At 34.4% G+C, this 24678-nt stretch overlaps 1 long non-coding RNA gene across 1 annotated transcript in view; it reads left to right on the plus strand.

Moving 5' to 3' along the window:
• Window positions 1-340: 340 nt before the first annotated feature.
• The window catches only part of LOC136358372 (uncharacterized), a 120484-nt gene continuing 96146 nt past the window's right edge, over window positions 341-24678 (plus strand). Inside the window, exon 1 of the long non-coding RNA XR_010743065.1 lies at window positions 341-426. This is a non-coding gene — a long non-coding RNA (uncharacterized lncRNA). The remainder of the gene's footprint in view (window positions 427-24678) is intronic.

The raw sequence follows: 24678 nt of genomic DNA on the forward strand, positions 1-24678 counted from the left end.
CTGTCACTTACAAATATATACATATATGAATGCTTAAATTACTGCACCGAATTTAGAAAAATATGATTATGGAGGAGTGAGCTATATAACATCCACCTTACAGAAAAAAGGTAAAACCACTTGGCCAGAGGCAGCAGTTCTCCTATCCTAAAGTGATTTGGCTCTGCAGAGCTTGCATCCATACAAATAAACTCTTACACTTCAAAATATCATGCCATCAGGCAAGGCAACAACTGGCAATAGTTCCTAGCTCACAGTAACCCTCAAGGTGTTCTAGGGTCTGCAGGTGAGAATTATAATTGTCTTTAGCAAAATAAAAAACAAAAAACAAAAACAAAAAAACAAAACAAAACAAAAAAAAAAAAAAAAAAAAAAAAAAAAAAAAAAAAAAAAAAAAAAAAAAAAAAAAACAGAACAACCTCAAAAGTACAAACAATTTATTGGTACAGACAATTCACTTCAGAATCTGGGAGACCATTAGTTTAAAATCAAAGTTATGGTATGAAAGCAGATTTTGTTATTAGGGTGTATTGGAAAATGATATGAGGGAATGGTGGAAATTGTCAGGCCATTCTTACTTGCCAGATCATGGGAATCATAGAGAAGCATTTGAATAACTTGTCCTCTTGAGAAGTAGTTTCCTCTGTGGTAAAGAAAAATATGGTTTCCGATGAGAAAAAAACCAGAGTCTTCTGAATTCCTTAATAGATGGCATAAGGACCTACGGCATCAAGTCCAAGCACATACCTAAACTTCCCATCCACTGTTTTGCTAGGACCGTACAGACTGATGTAGTAATTATCCAAGGAACATGCATTTCATTTCAGGAGACAAGGACCAGTTCCCAAAACAATTTCAGTAAGGCCCTGTATCAAACTGAACTATACATGGTAGCTTTGTCTCGAATTCCATCTAGATGAGCAAATAAGTTTATTTGTTTCCCTTTCCTATTAAAGTGATGAAATCAAAAATAGAGTTTCTTTTTTATGTTTTTATCAGTAATAGCCTTTTGATGATACTTGTCATCCTGCACTGAAGTGTAAACACAATAAATTTTACTGTAGTGTGAAGATAATCTAAACAAAAAGTCGAATAATATTCTCTTCTTCCATATCATCAGAAAATGTATTGTTGCATGAGACAGGAATGCAATAACATCCCATACAATATTCAATATATGTATTTTAATATAGCTCAGAAGTTCACACAAATTGCTTTTTTTTGGTGATATAAAGCATAAACACTTTGAGAAAATAATCATATTACTGGGAGAAGTTGTTTTGGGAGTGAATTTTCTGCAAAAATATTTTCCTTGCTAAAACACAAAACACTGAAGAAATGCAGGGATAATGAATATTATTTTTTCTGTCTTGTGAACCTCATGATGCAATCCAATGTTCCAATGAAAGAAAATTGATGACTTTAGAATAATAAAGCAATGTTTAATGCCATAATCTATTAACAATGAGAGTAGAAATCTATAACAATCTAAAACATGGAGTAGGAAAGGAATAAGGAGAAAGATGCTTACAGGTATCTTGGGGGAAAAATATATCACCCATTTCAGCTATTTGAATCTGCATATTTACATGTTTCACAGCTCCTAGATATTTTTTTATTTCTTTGTACAAGAATGTCCTGGACTCTGCCTGAGCAAGATCTCGCTCTTTCTAACAATAGGGTATGCAAAATGCATTATGTATTTGTAAGACATTTAGAAAAATGAAATTACGATCTATTTAGCCAAATGTTGGTTTATTATGCAAATCCTTCTTTATTTTTTGTGTTGATACAAAAGATTTTTTTTCCTGTTTCTTCACAATCACTCTTTTGCTTCTGGCATTCTGTATCTTAACTTCATTTTACCTTCTTATAAACATGTTTACTCACAGCTTGGAAAAACGTCAAATAGGACTTTCACTACTTTCATCTGATCAGGTGTTGAAGGAGAGTAAATTCAATTTCTAGGGACAGTGGCCACTTTTGAGTGGGAGCTAACAGTATATCCACCCACTACATATCCTTTATTCAGATGACTTCCAGCTTTTTTATAAGCCGTGAAAGAGCAATGCAACACTGGCAGCAATAAAAATGGAACTTAACCTTCAGTTGACAACCATAAGGATGAGTCAGGGATACTGTGGAATCAGTGCAGTAAGGGAACTACAGGGACTATGAAAAATATCAGTGTGTTTCTTGATGAATTCTCCCTGAATATGAATAATGTTGGGGATACCTCACAGCAAAATTGTTCCAATGATACACCAACTCAAAAGTGTAGTCAGCTGTTCCTCCTAAGGAAAAGAAGTGGATTGACTTTGCTTCATCACTAATTCATTTAATCTTGCTCACAGACATAGAAAATCTTTCAAGTCTGCTATTCCAAGAGCTGTGCAGTACCTCATGTGTAACTACAAGCTCAAACTAAGGAATCTTTTCAGCTCTTTCTTCCCGTGTCAGTAATATGCTTTTATGTACTCTTTGTCCTACTTTACTTTTCCCAACTTTAAACTATTTTGCTAATCTTAGTAGCCACCATCATCTGCATAGAGTATATTTTCTTCATCTCAAACAGGTGCACTGCAGAATTTTTAATATTTTATTGGGGGCTTTTTTGCCTAAAGATTTAGGGATAGAGTTTCATTATGTTTCTGCCATTGTAGCTGACAATGTTTGCTTTGCTTTCCTAAAATTAATGAAATCAAGGGAATAACTGCATTTTTTTTCTACATTCTGATGTTTAATTTACATTTGATTTGTATAGTCCTTCAGCATTAAAGAGTGCACCAATACATGCAATGTTTCACCTTAGCTATATAAATTCATCTTTTTAGAATTGTAATACAGAGTAGTTTCTGTTACAGCCTTGTACAATTATTGCTTTTTGTTTTTTAATTTCAATAAGATGCTCACTACCAATCATCAGGTTCATTTAGGTGCATTGCTGAGGATCTTTCATGAATTTTACCTCAGGATTACAAAAAAAATTATCAATTTCAAACCAAGAGATGAGTGAGCAATAAAAGATGATTTCTTTTACTCTCAATATTTGAGGAGAAAGACAAATCAGTTTTGGTAGTACAATTCAATTTGAGATCTTTAGATATCTGAATGGATGTAAGCAGGCACATAAGGATCTGGATTACCATTACAACCAAAAAATTTGATTCAATATTTTTAATATTGATTGCTGTGATTGTCTGAGAAGACCCACAGTATGTCACTTCACTTCTGCATGTTGGTCCAGAAGGATGGAGGATACAGGATATCCTGCAGTTCTTGTGTCGTGCTGCCATACTTGTCAGCTGTCACACATTTCTGATTCCCTGTGGCCTCTCAGCTGACATTGTAGGCCTACGTTTAGGTGGGTCAGAAGCACTTTACAGATGGATCGGGACATGCAGTTGGCCCTGGAAAGCAGGTCAGCAACCAACCACCAGGAATGGGACTCAATTGTTTACACACAATAATTTATGCCCTAAAGTATCCAAGGTACACGGATACTGAAGTTTTGTCAAAGGACTTAAAGCAGACCTAGGCTCTTGTGGCAACTGGAGTCTTGGGAAACTATTACAGGGTGTCACTAAATATTTACGGTTAGGCAAGGATGTGCACTCCATATTGGACTGGACTGAGCTCCTACTTCAAGAACTTTAGTAGGTTCTTAATTCCTACTTTGATCATAGTGAGCAAGGTAATATTGGGTATTATGAATCACACATTATGGAGTGCCCCTGGTCTCAATTCAATTTTCTGGTGGTATTTGACTGATGCCCAGCACATTAAGTATGTATGCACAGAGGTAGTAGACATGACATAAGAAATACAGGGACATTTGTCCCCTGTCTAGGCAGACAGAATAGTCTAGGACATCTTAAATGACATTTAAGATGCCTCTTACATTTGTTAGATGAAACCTGATCATTCGTAGTGAGAATCTTTCTGAAATATAAGAGAAAAAACCAATCATTGTGCAAAGCTTCAACAGAAACTAACCTGTACTACAGTGCCAGAAAGATAAATCCAAATAGCTAAGGTGAAAATAATGGACAACATTGTCCTCAGTCTGGGAAGTTGAAAGGAACTTTCTGTACCTGCAATACCTGAAAATTAGTTTTATTACTCTTTAACTTTATATAGAGAAGAAAATAAATTTTATAAGTCAAAGATGTTTGGATCAAATTCAGAATTCCGAGTATGATTAAGAAAGTGTACTGTATTGTGGATTTAATATCACTGCATAAATTAGATATTATGAAAAAGGAAACAGGTACAGTATTACAATAACTATTAAAGTCACAGAGAATGGCTTCTGATGTCCTGCAACCATAACAACAATCTAAGTAAAAATTGGAATTTCATGAGGATTCACCTTTGTTAAAATTGATGAATCAAGTGGCAGAATTCTGAGAATTTTCCAGACACCTTTCTGAAAACACATAAGTTATGATTGCTGATTTAAAAAAAAATGCTATAAAGACCCATTGTTTAAAAGTATGATCTGCTTGTTTGTTCTGACTTCTTTAGGTTTTGTAGGGAAAGCACATAGAAGCCATGTCTCGTGACAAAAACTGTACATTATTTTGTTAAAAAATCATGTATATACACTCTCAGTCTTGAAATTTATTCATCAAAAATCTGCTTGGAAATACAATTTTTAGATTATTTGTTGAAATTTAGACCAGGTTCTGTGGTCTGTTCTGCAAAACAGGTGGGATAGTTTTAGGCATCCCTTTCATTTTGAATGTCTGCCTTCATGCCTGAACAATCTGCTATACTTGCTGTTATTATACATCTTGGCTAGCATTTCTAGGACTATGAACGTGGTAAGTTTCTTAGAATACTCCTAAGGAGTCACCACACTAAAATTCTCAGTATTTTTCCTGAATGCCTGACATTCTGCAGATCTCACACTGCAGCAATAAGTATGAAAAATTCAGAGTTAAAGGATAATCACAATTTGAAGATAAAAACTACCAATTTAATTCCTCAGTAAATAGAGGAAGCAAGTCTCTATGATAATTACTAGCTGTAAGTTGAACTATCAGAAACATTCTTTTCTTTTAAAGAAAAAAATAAAATAATTGCATGTACTGTTTGAAGGTTGTGTGGATAAAAGTTTAGAAATATTATTTAGCCTACTATGGTTCATATTAGAAATAGAAGCTGACATCTCAGAAGTCCTTAATGCGCACTTGGAGAAATAAGACAGGGAGAAGAGCTGGGCTTAGTCATCATATTGAATTCAATTCCACAGCCTAACACTTTTAAGTTATTGACAGAAGGCACAAAATACACAAGAAATAGCAAAATTTATTTTCTCTAGATGAAATTTGAATTTAGTCTCCTATTAATATAAATCTTGAAATATATCTGTGTCATTAAATGAAAATTCAATTAAAAATAATTATTCTTGTCTGTAACATAAGAAAACACATTTCTAAGACAATTAATTTATCTTTTTAGAGTTGCTACAGATAATTATTTTTACTCAATAATATTAAGCGAGTTTCTTTTATGTTATTTTTGTTTTGTTTATAGTTTTTGGAAAATCTCTTATTTTAGTATATTTAGGTTTGGTCTTGTCTATCCTTTTTCTGGCAAATTGTCTCTCAGTTCCCACTAGAGTCCTTGAGTTTCGGGTTTTTATAAAGTAAGGCACCAGAGATTTAGACTATGGAAAAGAAATAATTGTATCATACAATTTTTTTAAAAAAGCTCATAGTGAAAACTACAGGTTCTTGGAACCTCTTCTTAGGACTGAATTACCTGTTAAGGACCTTTATTTTCTTTGAGATCAGACCCAGTGAAAGTTTTCATATGGCTTCCACAAGACTCAAACCTTTTCACTTCAGCTGCAACCTGTACTTCTCTGAATTTACTTTCACTGGCCTAGATGTAAAAGAAAATGAACATACAGAAAATTAAAACACAGAGCTGGATTGAAACACTGAAATGTTGATATAGCCCTGACAGAAAATGAGATGGAGAGGGAGAGGACTGCATCTGAAAGACAGTCAGCTCAGTGCTTAGTATGTCCAGGATTTAGGACACTGAGGTGGTGCTGCAGTCTGGAACAGAACTACAATCAAGTATCAAGCACTAAACTTGACTAAGTTTAGAAGAGTCTCATCATTAAACCAAACTACAAGGGCTGCATCAGAAAGGCACACATCCCTAAAGGGAGGAAAGATTTTCATGGAAAAAGAAGTGGTTGATGTGCTTTCAATAAAAAAAATAATACCTTAGGAGAATATCCCACAAATGTAATAACATAATTACCAAATATAATACTGATGCCAGCCAGGAGAGTCACAGCAGCTTTGACATCTTTAATTTGATTTCATTTACTTGTTATTTTGGTACACTTCTGAGAACATCTGTATTTGTTTTATTCCCAGTACAGAGCTCATCAGATATCCCACAACAACCTCTGTGGCCATTTTCAATTACAATGAAAACCTGAAGGTATTGTAGTCTTGTATTCTTGCTCAAGAAATTTGGTGGGAAATGCATTGAGTGAAAGCATCATTACATATTAGGGCCCTCATTACTTTTCAGCTACAATATGGAGATTTTTCCAAAATCAAACATGAAGTGCTGTACAACACATGGAATTTTAGGACTCAAATTATCAACATTGTGGAGCAGAACACTGGTGTGTCTTATATTTGAGAAGAATATAATTTATTACCTTTATACCATGAGGGGTTTTTTTATGCATTCTGTTATGCAATGTGTCTTCCTACTTACCTTTAGTCATTAGCACCACAAATAGAATCAAGATCTAATATTCTTACCCTAAAGTTTTATTACAATTACATACTCAAGCAAATATAAAGATTATATATATTTTGAAATAATTTGTTATTCTCCCCAGTAAGGCTCTCAATGAACTGTAGGAACTGGTGTTTCAGTAATCTGAAACATGGGATTTTTGGTGTTTGAGGGTTTTTTCTGTGTTTAGGCCTAAACAAGTCATTATTAGTGTATTAAATAAAGTTCATTAAATAACAATGTCTACACTGAGGAAAGTGTAGCCTCTGTTTAAACATGAGAACATTCATGTTTTATAAACTTACTTCAAGATGCATTCATAGGAAAAAACATTAGTTTTAAATATTTTCTTTGAATTAATAGTAAATAGTAACATAATTGTGTAGACAAGGCTTGGAGGAAAAGGCTTTCAGGTGTTTCTGATACTTCAGGCAACTACAAACTACCCCATGCACTTTACAATTTGTCACTATAGAAGGAAGAAAAAATAAGGTCAAGAGCAGTCCTCAGCCTCCACACCACTGGAAGTGAACTCAGGAGCAGCTCATGAGAGTGAGGGAGAACTGAACTCAGAGTCCACCTTTCCCCACATGAGCTCACTCCATCCAGAACAAATTTGCACGATTCTTTGTAAATAACCTAAACTTGCTATAGCTTTTCTTCTCAGGAGCGGCCCAGAACATGACCTACATCCCACATATTAAAGGGATTTTGTCCTTTATAGACTGCATGAATGTCTTACTAAGAAACAGATTTGATTAACTTATGGTAAAGGACAAGCTCAAATAAAAAAGACAAGGAGGCAAGACTGTGTTCTGCTCTGCAACCTCAGATAAACTAATTTCCCTCTCAGTTTCTGAAAAATAGAATGGGAGTGATAATCAATAATGTTTCATGACCTTACAGAGATACTGTGTGCACCAATGCATGGTAATATGATGGGAACCAAGTCTGTGAAGAAACTCCTAATATCCTTATTTCTGAACTCTGCAGGAGTTTCATGGTCATAACTGTCCTGAAAATTTCCATATCAAAATTACCATAAAGTTGTTGTGGTTGTTCTTGCTGTAGGCAGAGAAGGAGAAAGAAACTAAGAAAAAAATCCTGAAAAGGCAATTTTCTGAGCCACTATCTCCCATTGCTATGCACTTAAGAAAGCCTTCAAAAGCCTTGTGAATTAAGCACTCCACCCCCATGTTTTTGTAAGACAAGGCTCAATGCCTTCTAGGTCTGGGCCTTGCTCCACATGATGAAATTTCAGTTCCTCAGTGATGCAACTTCACAACTCTTACTGTGTTGTAGGACTTGAACAAGCAGGATGAATGAGAGAAAGGGGGTTGAAAGGACAGTGGTTTTTCTATCCCCTTTATAAAATCCAGTAAATATCATCTTATATAGCCAAGAAAAGTCTGAAAACACCTGAGCTGTAAAGTTAAAAACACTGAAAAACTTCTGGCCATTCCTTGACTATTACTGCACTAGGAATGGTCAAAAAGTCTAAAAGATGAATTATATGAAGTCTGCTGAGTGCTAATAAATTCCTTTTTGTTTTGAGATGTTTTTAATTAATTGTGCCAACAAAAATGATTCTTTGGCATATGGCAGGTTTCATTTATCTCCTGCAGACCTTATCAAAGAGGAAAAGATAGAAAAAATGGGTATACCTGCTGCTTTTTTCATTGTGTCGAGAGACAGGCAGAGTGAGTAAGCACTGCAGAATTTGGCAATGTGTTATTGCAATTATAATTAATGGTGACTTTGAATGAAAAATCTATGGTGCACAGAGTTCATAAACTCAGAGAAGCAGGAATGATGCTATACATTCCCAAATAATACAATTTTTAGACTTACTTCCCAATACAGAACATTTTCACTCTGACAATCCCAACTATGTCCTGTAAATCAGTATAGATAATGTAATTCAAATATTGGCAACTTTCCAGGAAGACTATGCAGCTCATTGCTGGAGAACATAAAATATAAATTGAATGTGAGACTTTGTTTTCTGGAGCTTAATGCTTTCCACTGCTGCTAGATGTATTCACACATTCCACCTGACCTTTCTTAGCCTTCACAGCATGAGGGACCAGCTTGTATTTGCCACCCGCATTGCCTCTTTTATCCATCCCACCAGAAGTTTAGGTAGCTGAAAATTAGAGCAACATGAAGCTCCAGGGAATGAATTCACAAGCAATGATATTAAGTTTTCTTTCAATCTGGCAGCCCATGCAGCTGTGACACTTGGATTATAGATAAGGCCTCATGAAAATGCCCTCAACAGAGGTCTGGTCCAGGAAAGAGGCAAAGGATAAGGCTGATATCAGGAAATTCTTTCTTTATTCCCTCTACGAGTGGTCCTCTATGAGAGAACAATATTTCTGGGGAAAGAAGAGGGGCTTCTCAATTAAGCCACATATGTAGAATGTAGCTGGATTTGCTGAGGGACCTACATTAGCAGAAGAAACATAGTTCAAGATTTTGAGATGCAGATTTCCAGATCATCCAAATATTCTTGTAATTCATGAAGTGGGAGGTGACCTATACTTTTGAGTAAGTCCTAGTTGCTAAGGTTTGCTTTTACCCACGTGCCCTTCCTCAAGTTTCTTCATACAGTCTGAATTCACAGTGTGCACATTCACACTGAATTCAGTGAATCCACTGAACACAAGTGGATTGTTTTTATTTGAACCCTTCGGCATCTTAATCTACAGCTGAATTTTCTAGTACTTATAAACATTACAGCTCCTGATTTCTGATTGTCAAGGCCCAAGCCGATCAAAAATATCAACCTAGTCACTCAACCAAAGTAATCTATTTGCAGCCTCTCTTGACACCTCTGCATAGAGAGGCAGGTTTATAATTAAAGTAAAACAAACTTCTATTGTGGGTTTTTTTTTACAGGTCTATCACTGTTCTGTTAATGATATAACAACTGTAATGATATTTATTTGGTGACTCCACAAGTGAAAACAAATGCATCAAATGCAAACAGAGTGTACGAATTCTCACAATATCATCCACCAAAGAGAATTCAGCTTACAAGACAGTCAAAACCAATGACATTTTTATACTCATGCCCCAGAAGAATTTTTCATTCAATACATATTTACTTAGAAATAAAGTTCAATGGTAATAGTTATTTTATAAGTAGTATCCTGCAGTTTATGATTATTAAAGTCTATGCAGTCAGCAGAGGGCATTGAAGGGAACATTATAGTAGATTTTTTGATATAATCACTGCTGCCACCAGCTCCTGATGGCTTGAGGCACAGTATAAATGAAGGTCTGCAGCCCCTTGTATTTATTAATATTGTTGTTTGTCTAATAAGAAAGCCATTTACCTGCTGTGTTTGATGAGATTCCTTGACAGATGCTACTCTTTATTTTCCTCTCCCTCTGTGCTTTGGGTTTTGTAGAAGTATGAGTGGTCTTTTTTTTTTTTTCAACTTTTTTTCAACTTTTTCTTTCAGGTATATAAGCAATTTATATACAGCATCCTCATCATCATTTCTATCTGACTAATTGCTACTGCTTATCCCTACCTATATAGCTACCTATATTACCTTTAAAATGTTGGAATACTTCATCAGTGACCTCTGATTCTTCAATCATTATTGAAATCAGACAATAATTAGCAGCTCTTTTCCTTAGGGAAATTGTTCAGAGCAATGGTACAAGTAGACCATTGCTTCAGACAGGTATTGTTTCAGACCAATGATATGAAAATAATTCCTTTTTTTTTTTTTTTTTTTAATCTCTTATGGTTTTACAATGATATTCCACTTAGAGAACAAGATCTGATATTCCAATATTTATGATGTTTTTCACTGTAATAATTCTGAGTAATTCAAATGAATATTCATACTGATTTGTTATTTTTTGAGAATCTAAATTACTTCCTGAAGTAATGAGCCTCATGGTCTAGAGGCAATTAGTTTCATTTCTCATCAATTCTCGTAACTACATTTAAAGACTTCTGAGGATACTTCATGTAACAATATATGTAATATGTATAATTATATGTATCATGCTAAGCCTATTGGGAATTTAATAACTTATCTTCAGTGATCCTGTGATTGTCATTACTTAACGACACAAATGCACATGAAGCTGAATATTTCTACAGCATTGATTTCATCTCATTTGCAATATTAGAAAAGACATTATAAAAAGCAAATTTTTGTGGGTTTTTTTGGTGGGATTTTTTTGGTGTTTTGTTTGGTTTGGTTTGGTTTGGTTTGGTTTTTTGCCACAAGTACACTTCCCCCCAGTGGAAAAGTTGGCACAGCTTTATAGATCCTCAACTCTCCATGGAAATATATGTCTCCTACCTATATGTGTTGCATATACACATACCCATATATTCATGTATTGCACAAACACGTAGAGATGTATTTATATATCACACATTGCCCTGCAGTGACACAGGCTGGGCACTCTCTGGTGAGAGCACAGCTCTGCCAAAAAGGCCCTGGGATCCTCTGAGCACAAACTGGAGCACAAATCCCAGGCAGCACAATAGTCTGACTACAGCCATGAGCCCAGCCAGGAGACAAAGGGAGGGAACCATCCCCTACTCATTAAACCACACCTGGAAAAATGTCCCAGGTTTTGGTCCTTTGAATAGAAGAAAGATGTTGATAAAATTAAAATATGTTAATGGGTCTGAAGCACGTGTTTATAAACAGAGTTCAAAGCAGCAGAAGTGGAAGAAGGAGTGAAAAAATGCATAGTGTGAGCTGAATAAAACCCCTAGGGCCATGAAAATGTTGAAATCTCCTGGAAAGTGGAACTGCTGACTTTTCCACAGTTCTAATGCCATTCTACTCTGACTTTGAGGCATTTGCAGAAGTCTAAAATCAGTTTTCTTATAATCCCTGCCCTACTGGTGGGTTTTGAATTATTATTTCAGACTTTAATGCTAAATCAACACTCTCTTGAGTTCCAAGAAAAGTTTCTGTAAATAAACACATAATTTTGAAAGTGGTGAAAAGTTTTCTGAGTGGGAAAGGATTTTTTCAAAACTCTTACAGTATTATTTCAAATTGTATCCCTCATTTATCCACCAAAGGTCATCACTGTATGCTGCAATATATCTTCAGTAAACAAAACACAATCTGATTTACCATCGTCAGCAGCTGTCTTCTGTACAGACCCATATATTTTCATTGCTTGATTATGGGTCAGAATAAGAGCATTTAGTTAATTCACTTAGAGAATAAGTCTAATATTATATAGGGGTTAGGGCTACATATCAATGCAGATTTGAGTCCAGGACTAAAACCATCAGGGTTCATTTTGTCTGTGTAAGGTTTCACACTCCAGAACCATTCCTAAGGGTCAGGAGTTTTGTTAATGCCCAGATATGTCAAAGCCCTGGGAAATATAATTTCTTTACTCTCAAAGTAATGAAAAAGGAAGTTTGTAAGAGAAACAAAGTCACTGAAAAAAAATTAACCAATATGCACTTGCATATTGGATTTTCTATTATTATCACTATATCCACACCATCCCCTGTGGAGACAGGAGCATGTTTTGCTACATGCCAGAATATCTAACCAGAGATTTGTGAAGGGAATATGTATAAAATACTGTAAATTATCTTGAAAGAGAAGACTGGATATGAGCATAACTTTGGAAATGGGAAGTGGAACATTTTTTTTCTTTTTTATTTCTGGTGTTGTGCTTTTAGATTCAGATTGGAGATATGAATCCAAATATTGTTTCCTCACAGTTCAGAATGCAGAGTTTTACTCTGTATGATTTTTCCAGTCTGTATTCTTAATTATAAGTGGCATGCAGTTTTCCAAATTGAGTCTCTGCTTTACAAATATCATTTAAATGTCTTCTGCATATGTGTTAGAACACTTAATTTGCATAATAATTTTGGTAAACAGAAAACACTTTCAAATAAAACATCATTTACAATATTAAGCAAAAAGAGATGCTGGCATTAAAATTTCCAAGTACAATTACTTTTGAAACCCATTGACTTTCCAAGCACAGTGGGGCTTTAAAGAATGCAATTAAACCTTATTATGTTTGACAAATAATGCCATTATTAACAATATTTTTAAAGAATAAAAGAGGTCATATGGTTGAAATAAAATCTAAAGTGCTCTAGATATAATAAAAGCTACTGTCAAGCTCTGCACACAAAATTAATGATGTCTGAAAAGAAATGAAGGTGCCAAGTAGAGGGCTGAGGGTGAGGAGCTAGCTGCCCTGCCTGTCACACAAGTACAGGTACAGCCAAGCTCTGAGACTCTGTGGTTGCCACAGCTCAGCTAAACAAGCTCTGCAGAGGAAGTTTAGCTCTGTGGTCTGATTTTTGGGTATGGTGAAGACCACAGCCTAATGAATATTATATACATCAAGAAATGCCTATTGCATCCGCTGAACTACAGGTTCAGTGAATTTTTTGAATTATTGTGCCTTCTTGGTGCAGCAGTTATGCAAAACTATCCCAGCTAAAGACTATTTTGGCTTCTGCACAGGAGCCAAAACAGCCAGTTCAGGCATTGTGCTTCATAGATGCTTTGAGTCTCTATCTGGTTCCAATGCAAAAAGTGCATCTGGATGGAAATTGTCCTGTTATAAACTGAACAGCAGAGCACTGTATGTTCACATGGCTGGAAGTGACCAGCTCTGCTATGAGAAGTTGTGTAAGTAGGGAAGAGGGAAGAGGGTGTGTGCTCTTCTGCCCTACACAGCTTGTATCTGTGTGATGAAATAATTGTAAAGTTTCTAAGCATCTTATATTGAGGGTGGGGGTTTTTTTGTATTTTTATATTTTATTGTTATTGGTTATTAATGTATGACCTTGCTCATACTTTCTAAGTGTCTGCCATTAATAGATCAATTAATAGATCAACCATTTTGATGTTAATTTTATGTAAAACAGAAATCTTGAGAAAATTTTCCCCATGGCAAATTGGAACCTGGATGTCCCATTTCCAAAATGGTTAAATAACTAACAAGACTTGTGGGCAAGACTTGTTATGCTTGGTTGTTCTTATACATTTTTATACTGGCATATTGTATATACTATTATTGTACATAAACTAGACTGCTCATTAGCAAGATAGGAAAAAGGACTAACTTCAGAACCATTTAAGTCTACCATGTTCAGAGGTTCTCTACTGATTGCTGAAATGCTCAAATAAGTTACTGACTGAACAATCCTATGCCTAGTTTTCTAGTTTCATAAGCAGCTTAGTGAGGTGGTTTTGCAGGGCTAATCTCTTCTTCAGTTTAATTCAAGACATATGTGCTTTTCTGGTCCTCTTTACTGGAGAGAACTAGATTGTTCTGGTTCTCTGCAGTAAACTAACAAAAGGCCAACTAAGTCCCTGTTGAACTGATTAAATCTGCCTTAGAATAAGCCATTCTTGTGTCCCGTCACAGAAAGCCTGGAACCCAAACTCAGAGTTTCAAAGTTGCCAACAGCTGAAAAATATGTAGAGATGTGAACATGAAGAAAAATTAGTAAAATTGAAGAATGTACATGTGCAATATATGTAGCAGACACTCCAGTTTTCCCTCATGCCAAGATAGTCTATCCCTGCTACACATTTCTGGCATTTTAAGACCATGAAACAGAGAATTTTCCATATCTGTATTTACTTTTTTTGTTCAGATCATGAGAGCCAAAATATATTTCAGGAGAGGATAAAACAAATTAGGGAGGAATGCACTCTTTTTCAGCCGTTGGTTTTTCCAGAGCTCTTCAAGAAGGGAAAGATCTCCCCCATTATGAGTGTACTGAAACAAACTTGGCATAGCAAATCTCAGTCTCATCAGGAGAGGTATCAATACTTCTCAAGGACACAGCACTTTCTGGTGGCTGTGATTATTGCATATATTTAAGTCCACTCTGTTCTCCTGACAAACAAGTAGAACTTCCTTAGGATGTCCATAAGGCTTTAGTATGTGGACATTTGGATTTGCATTTCCACTTCACTTACTTATCAATTTCCTGCTGACATTAATTTAAATGGGTTTAGGAGTTGCCTACACATGCTTGCAAACATTGCTGTTATACCAGTGCATGTGTTCATATAGCAGGTATTTAATCAAATTTTAAAATTATATTCTAGGAGTCACAGGAGCATCTTTTGTGCAAATAGACTTGTTTAAAACAAACAAGATATTCATAAAGTTGTTGGAAGATAAAGCTCAACATTTTTGAAAGCATTTTCAGGGTTAGCTTATGATATACTTCTAAGTGGTATTTGCAGTATGAGACAATAATTACAACCTAGTTTGAAGTGGCAATACTTAACAAAAATACAGGATGAAGATTAAAGTATATCTGGCATAGACACCCCAATTTCATGATGACAATGCTACCTACCTTTTTGAACTATTTACCAGAAGAACGAATTCTTATTCCCTTCTGTGTAATGAGTTGGTCTAAGAGCATGTGGAAGCAAAGTATGTCCCTCCACCATGTTACATTCTTGAAGAGGAGCTTTTTGGAGCTCCTATAGTCAAAGAGTTAATAAACACACAAAAATGAACAGATTAAGGTAGTAGTTCAGAGAATTTAATACTATTTAATGGTGGAGTGCCTAAACTGTGATGTTGCTAGAGGACAAATCAGAACAACACTGTGAAAATACTGATTTCAGTTACTTAGGGCTTCAGTTACTTAGTATACTTAAGATACTTAAAATGTATCTTTACAGATGTATCTGGTAAATTTTCTGTTTATGACCATCAAATTGAGAATTCAGACAATAATTCTCATTACAGCTTCATTCTTCCTTTCAAAGACAGTTTCGTTTTTTTTAATTCACCCTCCTTTCCTCCTTTCCAGAAGTAACAAAGTAACAGACATGGTTTCTTTGCTAGCAGTATGATTTCTAGTAAATTAACTGGCCTCATTCACACATTGAATAAGAACCAACCAAATACATAAATATTTAAAAATTAATTTAATTTAATAATTAAAATTAATTATGAGTAAATAAATAATAAAATTGAATTCACACATTGCATCATAGCCATCTTTACTCCAAGCCCTGAGTACTGGTTCACATACCTGTGAACAGAGTAACAATGAGAGGCATTAAAAAGTCGTGTTAAAAGAGACATCACCAAGATGACTTGTTACCTTAAGTGGAAATTGTAAAACCCATCTGTCCTTTGCTTAAATCTTTGAATGGGTCTAAGTGCCTGCAAACTGCTCTTTTTAGAAGTCAGAGGAATGGCAAATGTGTCCTAAAGAGAAGGAGAAAGAACTTGGAATGTGTTCAGCCAACATGCTGCTGCTCTCTCAGCAGCAGAATAACCCATTTGGAAACATGAAATGTCTCCTGGTCACTCTGAACTCAGGGCAACACTTTTAAAGCAAATGTTTATTTTGAAGTTTCAAAGTAGTACTTCTGCACATTACTGCCAATCGGTGATATGGTAATTTTAAATTTCTCATTCTCCTAATGAAAGGTAGTCCTAGAAATTACTTCATTACACTTTTGATGAAGACACTTTCATAAAGTATGCTGTAAGATAATTATAATTGAACGAAGTGTTCCCCAGGTAAATAGCCTATAATTAGCACAAATTATCCAATGCATGTATTTTATTTTAGGATTGGTTGGTTTGGTTCCTCAACTCGTGAAGGCATTCTGAATAATTACCATTGCAATCTGCATGATGCACTGTAATTTTCTACTAGGGACTGAGTGTTTATTTATACTGATAATGTCTGATCTTCCAAGGAAGTTCTGTCATGGCATCGTAATCAGTCTTGGTGTTGACAGAAAAGATCTCTGCTCTGCAATATTTAGGAGATAAAAGAAAGCTAAATTAACCCTACAATATACTACCTTTATAGTCTGATTAAAGCCTAATAATGCACAAATATGAGTGTGTATATGAGAAATTAACTCAATGAGTTAATGAAACATATTTCTGCACATTACAGCACATCATAAACTGTAAAGTATTTTTACTTGTGAAAAGCTCACATGATGAAGCCTGAAATATTTATGATTCATTGAATATATCCTAGAAAAGTAGAATTAATTGAATAAACTTAAACACACTTATTTAACTACTTTGCTTTCTATAAACCTTTTGATATTGTACATTAATTTTCACAGATAGGTGGATAATAAGTTCTCCAACTCTAACAACTGTGATTTCACTGATTTGCAGTGAATGTGAGGTGCACCACTTAAATGTTTCAGAAATACATATTTTTTTCATCCAATTATATTTTTTAATTTATTTGTAAAACGGCTGGGTTAAAATTCCAAAACTATTATTTTAAAATTGTAGCATTTCCTTACCAAAGGCTTGAAGACTGCAGTATTTAATACTATTGTATTATGACTGTAATCTACTATTGGGGTATGAAGTAGTTTATGGCCATTACATTGGGTTGAGCATAAATCTAGTACATAAAACAAGTTTAAGGAAATAAATACATTCCAGAAAAAGTGTATGTAATAATCCAATATTTAGAACATTCTCCATGAAAACTTAGGTATAACTACAGCTCTGTATAAGTTACCTTGTTGGATATTTTTTTCTTTAAGCACCTCCTTCTTTGAAAAAAATGCAATGCCACATTTATATCTCTACATATATTTTTCCTTGTATTCAACATTCTACAAGTTTGTTTAAAGAAAAATAAAGTTATTTGACTTCTTTTATTTTCCTTTCCCTTAATGGCCAACATTTGATGTTTCAGTAAAAATAAGTATAATATACTCATAGCAGAAGCATGAGTATATTACACAATTTGTGCCATGTAAATCTGTTTAGTATTTTTGGTACATAGTGATGAAATCTCCTTTTTTGTTTAGGTTTAGAATATTTTTGGAGGGGATCTGGTCACCATTGGTCACTGCCTATGCTTTGATTCACATCACACAGTGACTCTTGAGTGCCATTATCTGGATGAAATCACAAGGAACTGCACCCATGGGTATTTGGCCCACAGAATTGTCCTAGGATTAGTCTAAATCAAACATCCTCTAAAATATGTGCAGGGAAGTCATCGAGATAACAGCATCAACTGATCACTCTATAAACCCACTCCTATTTGTCTACACTACTTGGAAATTAATATATAGTGGAGCCCTGTTCAATGATTAGTACCTTTAACTGTAATTAAATATAAGTAGATAACTGTTGACTTAATTAAGTTATATACTCAGAGGTGAGTGCCTGACCACAACAAACAACATCATGAGTTCATACAAATGATTTGGCTGTTGCTCAAGAATACTTCAAGTGTAAATAATGAGTATAAATACTTGAACAATTTGCTATTGCTCCATTCACTGTTGTAGCATAAAGGCATTTCTCAGGTTCAACTGCAAAGCTTCTAAATAACACCATTATCACTTTGTTCTTCAGGAAACCTTCCCACAGTTTTCTCACAGTCCAGCTCTGCTGAATCTTCTGGATGCTGATAACCTTGAGGACCACCTCAGAACGGATGCTGAGCCTCCTGAGGCTGAGATGGCAGCACTGCACAAACCATGGAGTGTGAGAATAATGTTCTTTCTCTTTCCTATTCTATATTTTTCCTGAGCTTATGATTAGGCACTTAGTGGAAATAAAGAGGAGAAAGTGAGTGACAGCACATCACAAAAATATTGACTAATTTTGACAAGCTGAGAGACTGGGAGATGTGATGGGAAGAAAGAAGAACCTACTAAAGTAAAGAGGAAACTGGAAATAAAAAAAAGGTAATACGTAGGCCTTATTTTCAAGATTGCAATAAATTAATATCCTATGTATTGACCCTATCTCCAAAAACATTCCTTTTCTATTTTTTCTTCATCTGAAGCAAATTTTTACATATCAGTGTAAACTCTGTCTCATATTATCAGAGCATTAAACATTTGCAGCTGTTCGAACTTCCAAAGGGACCATTCTGACCTATTTCTGTATGAATTTATCCATCATGATGTGAAGCATCAGGGTTTTGTAATAATTCCTTTTTTATTGTTACAAAATATGGAAGTCATCTTAACTCAGTAAAGAATAGCATATTCAATTTTTAATTCTTAAAAAAATGAACAACCAATCTCCACTGCCTAGTGCAAAAGCTACAAATGTGTTAGGGCAAAACAAATGATACAGTAGAATATATTGTATTTAGTATTACATGTATTACATGTATTTAGTATTACATTGAAATTAATATTTTCTAAACGTAAAATTCTGGTTTTAATCCTTCCAGCAGGCTCTTGTGGTTCTTTTGACAATTTCTGACTAAAAAATAATTAAGAGATATTTCTTCATCTATTACTACTCATCTTCTAAACAGTTAATAGTAATCTTTCATTGAGGTACAGTTACCAAAAGTGGAAACTAAATAAATTTTGAAAGTGCATATAAAGGTATAGTTCCCTTCCAATTTATATCTGATGTTTCCCAATTTATCCATGAAATAATAGAAGTACACATGCACACTCTGAAAATGCATGTATTATCTCACATGGCTTCTTCATCCTTCTTGAAGTCATTGCTTTTCAAAGTGATGGTAAACTTGTCACGTTATAAATGTTACCTTTTTCCTACTTCTGGGTGCATGATCTTGTATTTATTTGAATTAAAGCACAAGTAAGTAGTAAAGTCAGTTTCCTCCTCTGGCTCTTTTTGTGGCATTTATAAAACTTGTCTCTATGATCTGGTTGTAAAGATACCAAAGGAAAAATAAAAACCCCAAATCTGGGAACTTATCCATAGGAATTATACAAGAAGTAGCCTTGTTAAAGGGAGATTTCCAACTTAGGTTTTTTCCTAATTGAGTGTTTGTATTCAGAAATCCCTTTTTTCATCTGCCCAAATATTTTTGTAGTTTTAGATTTGTTCTTTGTCTAGATCCTTGTTATGAATTTTGAATAACCTTCTTTCTTTGACAGTGTGAAGTATTTCTTTTTCATGGGAAGACAAAAAAACTAATAATGCTTTTCCATTCTATATCCTATTCTTTCATTAAAATTGATTTACTAATGTAAAATTCACAAAACAACTTTTTTTTTTTTGCAGGAGCTGGACTGTATTTTTCACACACTGACAAAAACACTGAAGAACAAGGTGATTTGTTTCTGCTTAGCCAGATGACATTTTACAGACATGTTTAAAGCATATTAAAAGTCCGTCCTAATAACTCTTAGAGAATAATAATAAGGACTAATTTACAAACATCTAGTTTTTGATAGTATTTGATTTTTAATGCTTTTAGTCTAACCTCTGTTTTTTATCTAGCACTGGCTCTCAAAAGAGAATAAGGATTCCTAAGTGCTTGACTTACTAGAAGGTGAATTTTGTTCTGTATGGGGATTATTAAAATAAGCAAAGGAATAGAAATGTTGCATGATCTTTGATTAAACTGCATGATATATCAACAGAAGAAAAATAGAAATAATTATATACTTTAGGCAAAAGTTTATTTGCATGGAATGATTGCCATTTATGTATGAAACACTGTTCTATAAGCTATAATTTTAGACTGTGTTTCAAAGGAAAACTGCCTGATTAGGTTTGTTCTGTTCCTGACCCCAAAATACGCTTAAGTTGTATGATAGAGTTTAGAAGTATTATCAAAATAAAAAGAGTTTCATTTCATATTTGTTTCAAGGTGAAACAAACGATATTAATCAGGATCACAACATCATGGATTGAAGCTGTACAAACACACAAAAATTGTAGTATAAACCCAACAATATGAGCACAAAGAACTGCACTTAGAAGTTTGTAACTGCTGTTGGCACAGTGGAAGCTCAGTGGTGAACATACATTTAGATTAAATTTATCTAATTTATGTATAAATTATGTTTGGAAATTAAATCATCAGTAAAGTAAATAACAATAAAAAAGATGCTACTATTAAAATCTAAATCTGGAAAAACAATTCATCCAAATCATAATGATATTCATCAAGATAGGGAATAGTCAGTGTCATTTACAAGTACTTGATGGTTTTTACTTTTTACTTTAACCCAGAGCTTCTGGTACTTGTGTTTTGAATTAATAAAACATATTCTGGAGATTATTAAAATTCCTTTATAGCTTTATATACACTGCAGTACAAATGTACATTATCAACTGTAATTTTATATCAATATATGTGAGGTGAAAGAAAAATTACGGTTTTGCGAACAGGTTGGATTAATTAGAACCTAGGTTAAATTTGTCTTACCTATTTTCAAAGCTATTAGAACTATTACATTATTAAAACATTAGACAATTAAAACTAATATAATTAGTTTTAAAACTTCATCTCAGGTAAAAAAATGTCCTTATGAAAATATGGCATCTAATTTTTACTTTTCCAATTAAAGCTCTGTATTTTTACACTGGAAGAAAATTGCATGTTCTAATCACTCAAATCCTAATCCACTGAGGCATCACATTTAGATTTTCAGATCTGTTTCATAAGCTTTTTACCAAAATACATAAAAGACACATAGTTTCTTACAAGGCTACCAATTTCAGAAAGTCTGTCCCTGTGATATAAATGTACTGTAGAATTTGCATGTGGCTGCACAGCAATACAGTACTCATCATAAATGTAACTTTTTGTGTAGAAACACTACTGGAAAAGTAATAGATTAAATAATACTGTAAACTTTAATTAAAACACCTTTTAAAATGTCACAGCCATTGTAGTCCCATGCAGCAGTTCAGAATTATGTCTAAACCCTAACTATTTCTGATTACCCAGATTTAATCCTTGGCACATTTACTGATGCAAGGCAGACACAGGCAGACACTATATTAATCAGTGTTAGGCACAGCAAGCTCAGTTGATAATTTCATGTTCTTCAGGCCTCTAAGGTAAGAAATTCATGACTTTGTTTTGTAAGCAGCCCAAACAGTATCCTGGGAAACTTACTGCATATTCTTTAGATGATTTACAGCCTCAGCCCATGATGCTCAAATGAATATAAAGACCTACACAACAAGACCACCAGTCAGGAGCACTGAACACAAGCATGAAGATGATAATTATGCAGGAAAACCCAGACTTCTTCATCTCTAGCCTTGAGATTAAGTGGACCACCCTAAATTGCATTGCATTAAAAGCAGTTAATTTATTTTACTTCTCAATAACAGGATGGTGCCATGCTAAGTATATGATGGAAATGATCCCTGGCTCATGCTAAACTCTTAATCTATATTCATGCTACCTTGTCCAAGAAAAACTACAACAGGAATCCTGCTGAGAAATGAATGATCTAGTCAGTCATGTGGCAGTGGTCAGCCTTGCTCCCTCATCCTTTTGACTTCTCCTCTGTAAGTGTAGCCAATAAGACACGAGGCAATTCGTCTCAGTTATACACATACCTGTAGCTCAAAGAAAACAGTAAAGCTTTTTACCTGCTCAGATCACTAGAGCAGCTTTCAGATGTCTGGATTAACCAGAATTATACCAGTCAGACTACAGTAATTTGAAACACAACATCATTATTTTAGGAGTCTGAAAGGAATAGAAATAGTTGAAATCAGAATTTGATTTAGTGGTGTGTGTTGTCTTCTAAGCTATCCATTCATCTTCTGTTACTACTTTGAAGCTGGTTACATTCTGTGAACTTTGCATTCTCCTTTCTTGGTCAGATGAATTTCTACTTTTTGCTTGTTTTTACTTGAATTTTTTTGAATTTTTTAATAAAGCCAGGATGGTGCCTACAAGTCACTTTGTTCCTGGATTACAGTCAGATATATGTATTTTCCAGAGTAAAGACAAGTGAACTTCATAAAAAGTCTTTGAGAAATATTTTATTTAGCATTAGTAATAAAATTCCAGTATAAAATATTGTCAATAGCAATCACAGAGCTAGAAGCTTCCAGACACACTTTGTCTCTTAAGTCTGTAGTTCAATCTAAGCTAAACTGGATAAAGTTTTTTCACAGGATTCAAGAATACCCATACAAAGCAGGCTTTTCCTAGAACTTTTATGTCTTTTTCACTGTATTTCTTTCCCTGAATACAATACAGGGATTATTTCGCCTCCACAGACAGGATTCATCAGGATAAATATAGACATTGATGTCTGAACTACTTGTCTAGACTTTCGATAATGTCAATGGAAAGAAATAAACACTCTTTGCTTGTGATTCATTTCACACTAAAATAAATGTCTAAAATAAGTCAGATGAATCATGTTTCAAGGCAACTTCTTTCTCTCCATTACTTACAAAAGAACATCAGTCAACTAGCTCAGATAAAGAGAGTTACATCCGCTCTAATGAATCTCACTCTAAATATTTTCTGGGTTGGTACACTGCCAGTCAATCCAGTTCTTCACATTGTAGGAGGTATGGGAGCAGGAAATAAAAACCATCTTTCTAAGGGGCAACTGTTATCTACATCTGATGGTGGCTCGACCTCTCCATCCCAAATGGTGCCATATGCTGCACTTTTAAAAATTACTGCAGGAAGCTCTAGTAGCATTAAAGGAGAACTGGAGACCATTCCTTTACCAGTCAATCTTCACAGGTCTTTTCTTCTGTATTCTTTTTGGGGCTCTGACATCATAATTCAAAAGCTGTTATGAGTTCTTCAGTTTCCTGCTTATTTTGTGAGGAGGAGGAGGAGGTAAAAAATAAGCATCTGCAACAGCTGAAAATGAGAAACCATGCAAACTATTTTTACAAGGTGCTCAGACCCAAAGTTGTAGGCCATAAACAAAGCTAGCTACGGTTTCCTAAGAGTTTTTTAACTAGTATTCACAACTGCAATATTAATAATGTCATAGCGAATTCCAACCATAATTTTCTAGGAAAGCCTGATGCTAAATTTTGGTGGTTGAGATTTTAGCCCTGTTTTTCAGTCATGTAAACAGACCTTCCTTGTCACATTTATTTTATTCTTCTGTAACAAAAATGGAGAGCATTGGATAACTAGCTCTTATTTTCCTCAAAATTTGTCATTGTAGCTTACTATCAACCTGTAAGACAAGTAATCACTATTCACATAAAGGACTGCCATCATTTCTCAGGTATTGCTTAGCTCTTCTGGGGCCTAGTTTTCAGAAGTGATGAGCATTTCTGTGCTTGGAGGAGCCAGCCTTTTGTGTGACTATGTGCTACAAAAGCCACATCATGCTACTGAAAGGGAACTGATATAGAGAGGTAAGCAATTTTCTTTGTAGTGAAATTCCTTTGATTTTCCAGAAAGGTTTATGCATCCTAAGGGAAACCTTTCCAATGCATTTAACAACAGACATGACTAATGCAACTAGTGTAATAGTTTAGTAAGCTTCTGAGAAGTAAAATTAGCTCTTTAAAATTTGTCTATATATCATTAACACTTTATCTTAAGTTGCAAACAAAAACCCTTGTGATTATTTTAATTAGCCTTTCTGTGACAACACATAGAAGTAGATGGAGTAGATAGTTAATGTTGTTCATTCCTCCAAAATATATTCTGATCAATATTAGACTGATTTACATATTATTAATACCTTGTGACAAGAACAGGTAAAATAAATTTTCATCGATATCAGCAGGTGTTTTTTTTTATTTTTTCTTTTTTTTATTTCACTTGGGCAACTTTTTCATATGAGAATGTACAACACTGGAGTTAGTAAAGCCACTCATCCCAAGTTAATTATGTTCTTAAGTACTTTTCTTTCTCAGAGTGCCTGTGATAAGCACAGTGCAGCCTCAGTCCTTGGTTCACAAGAATAACCCATTGATTTTTTGTCTTGCTCATAATAATAGCCATAATAACATGCACACAGCAGAAAAAAGTTGTAAATTGAGGCAAAAGTTTCCTGTATGACCTTGATTATGATCTTCATTCTCTCTCATCTCCTAGCCATTTTAATTAGCTGGGTAACTGCACAAATGAACTCTCTGAGGCTAGGAAATGTGAATCTCAGGAAAATATATAAAATCTTATGTATGCAGAATTTGAAGCTATCA

This window comes from Sylvia atricapilla, chromosome 3, assembly GCF_009819655.1.
Source record: "Sylvia atricapilla isolate bSylAtr1 chromosome 3, bSylAtr1.pri, whole genome shotgun sequence".
In the NCBI taxonomy this organism is placed as follows: domain Eukaryota; kingdom Metazoa; phylum Chordata; class Aves; order Passeriformes; family Sylviidae; genus Sylvia; species Sylvia atricapilla.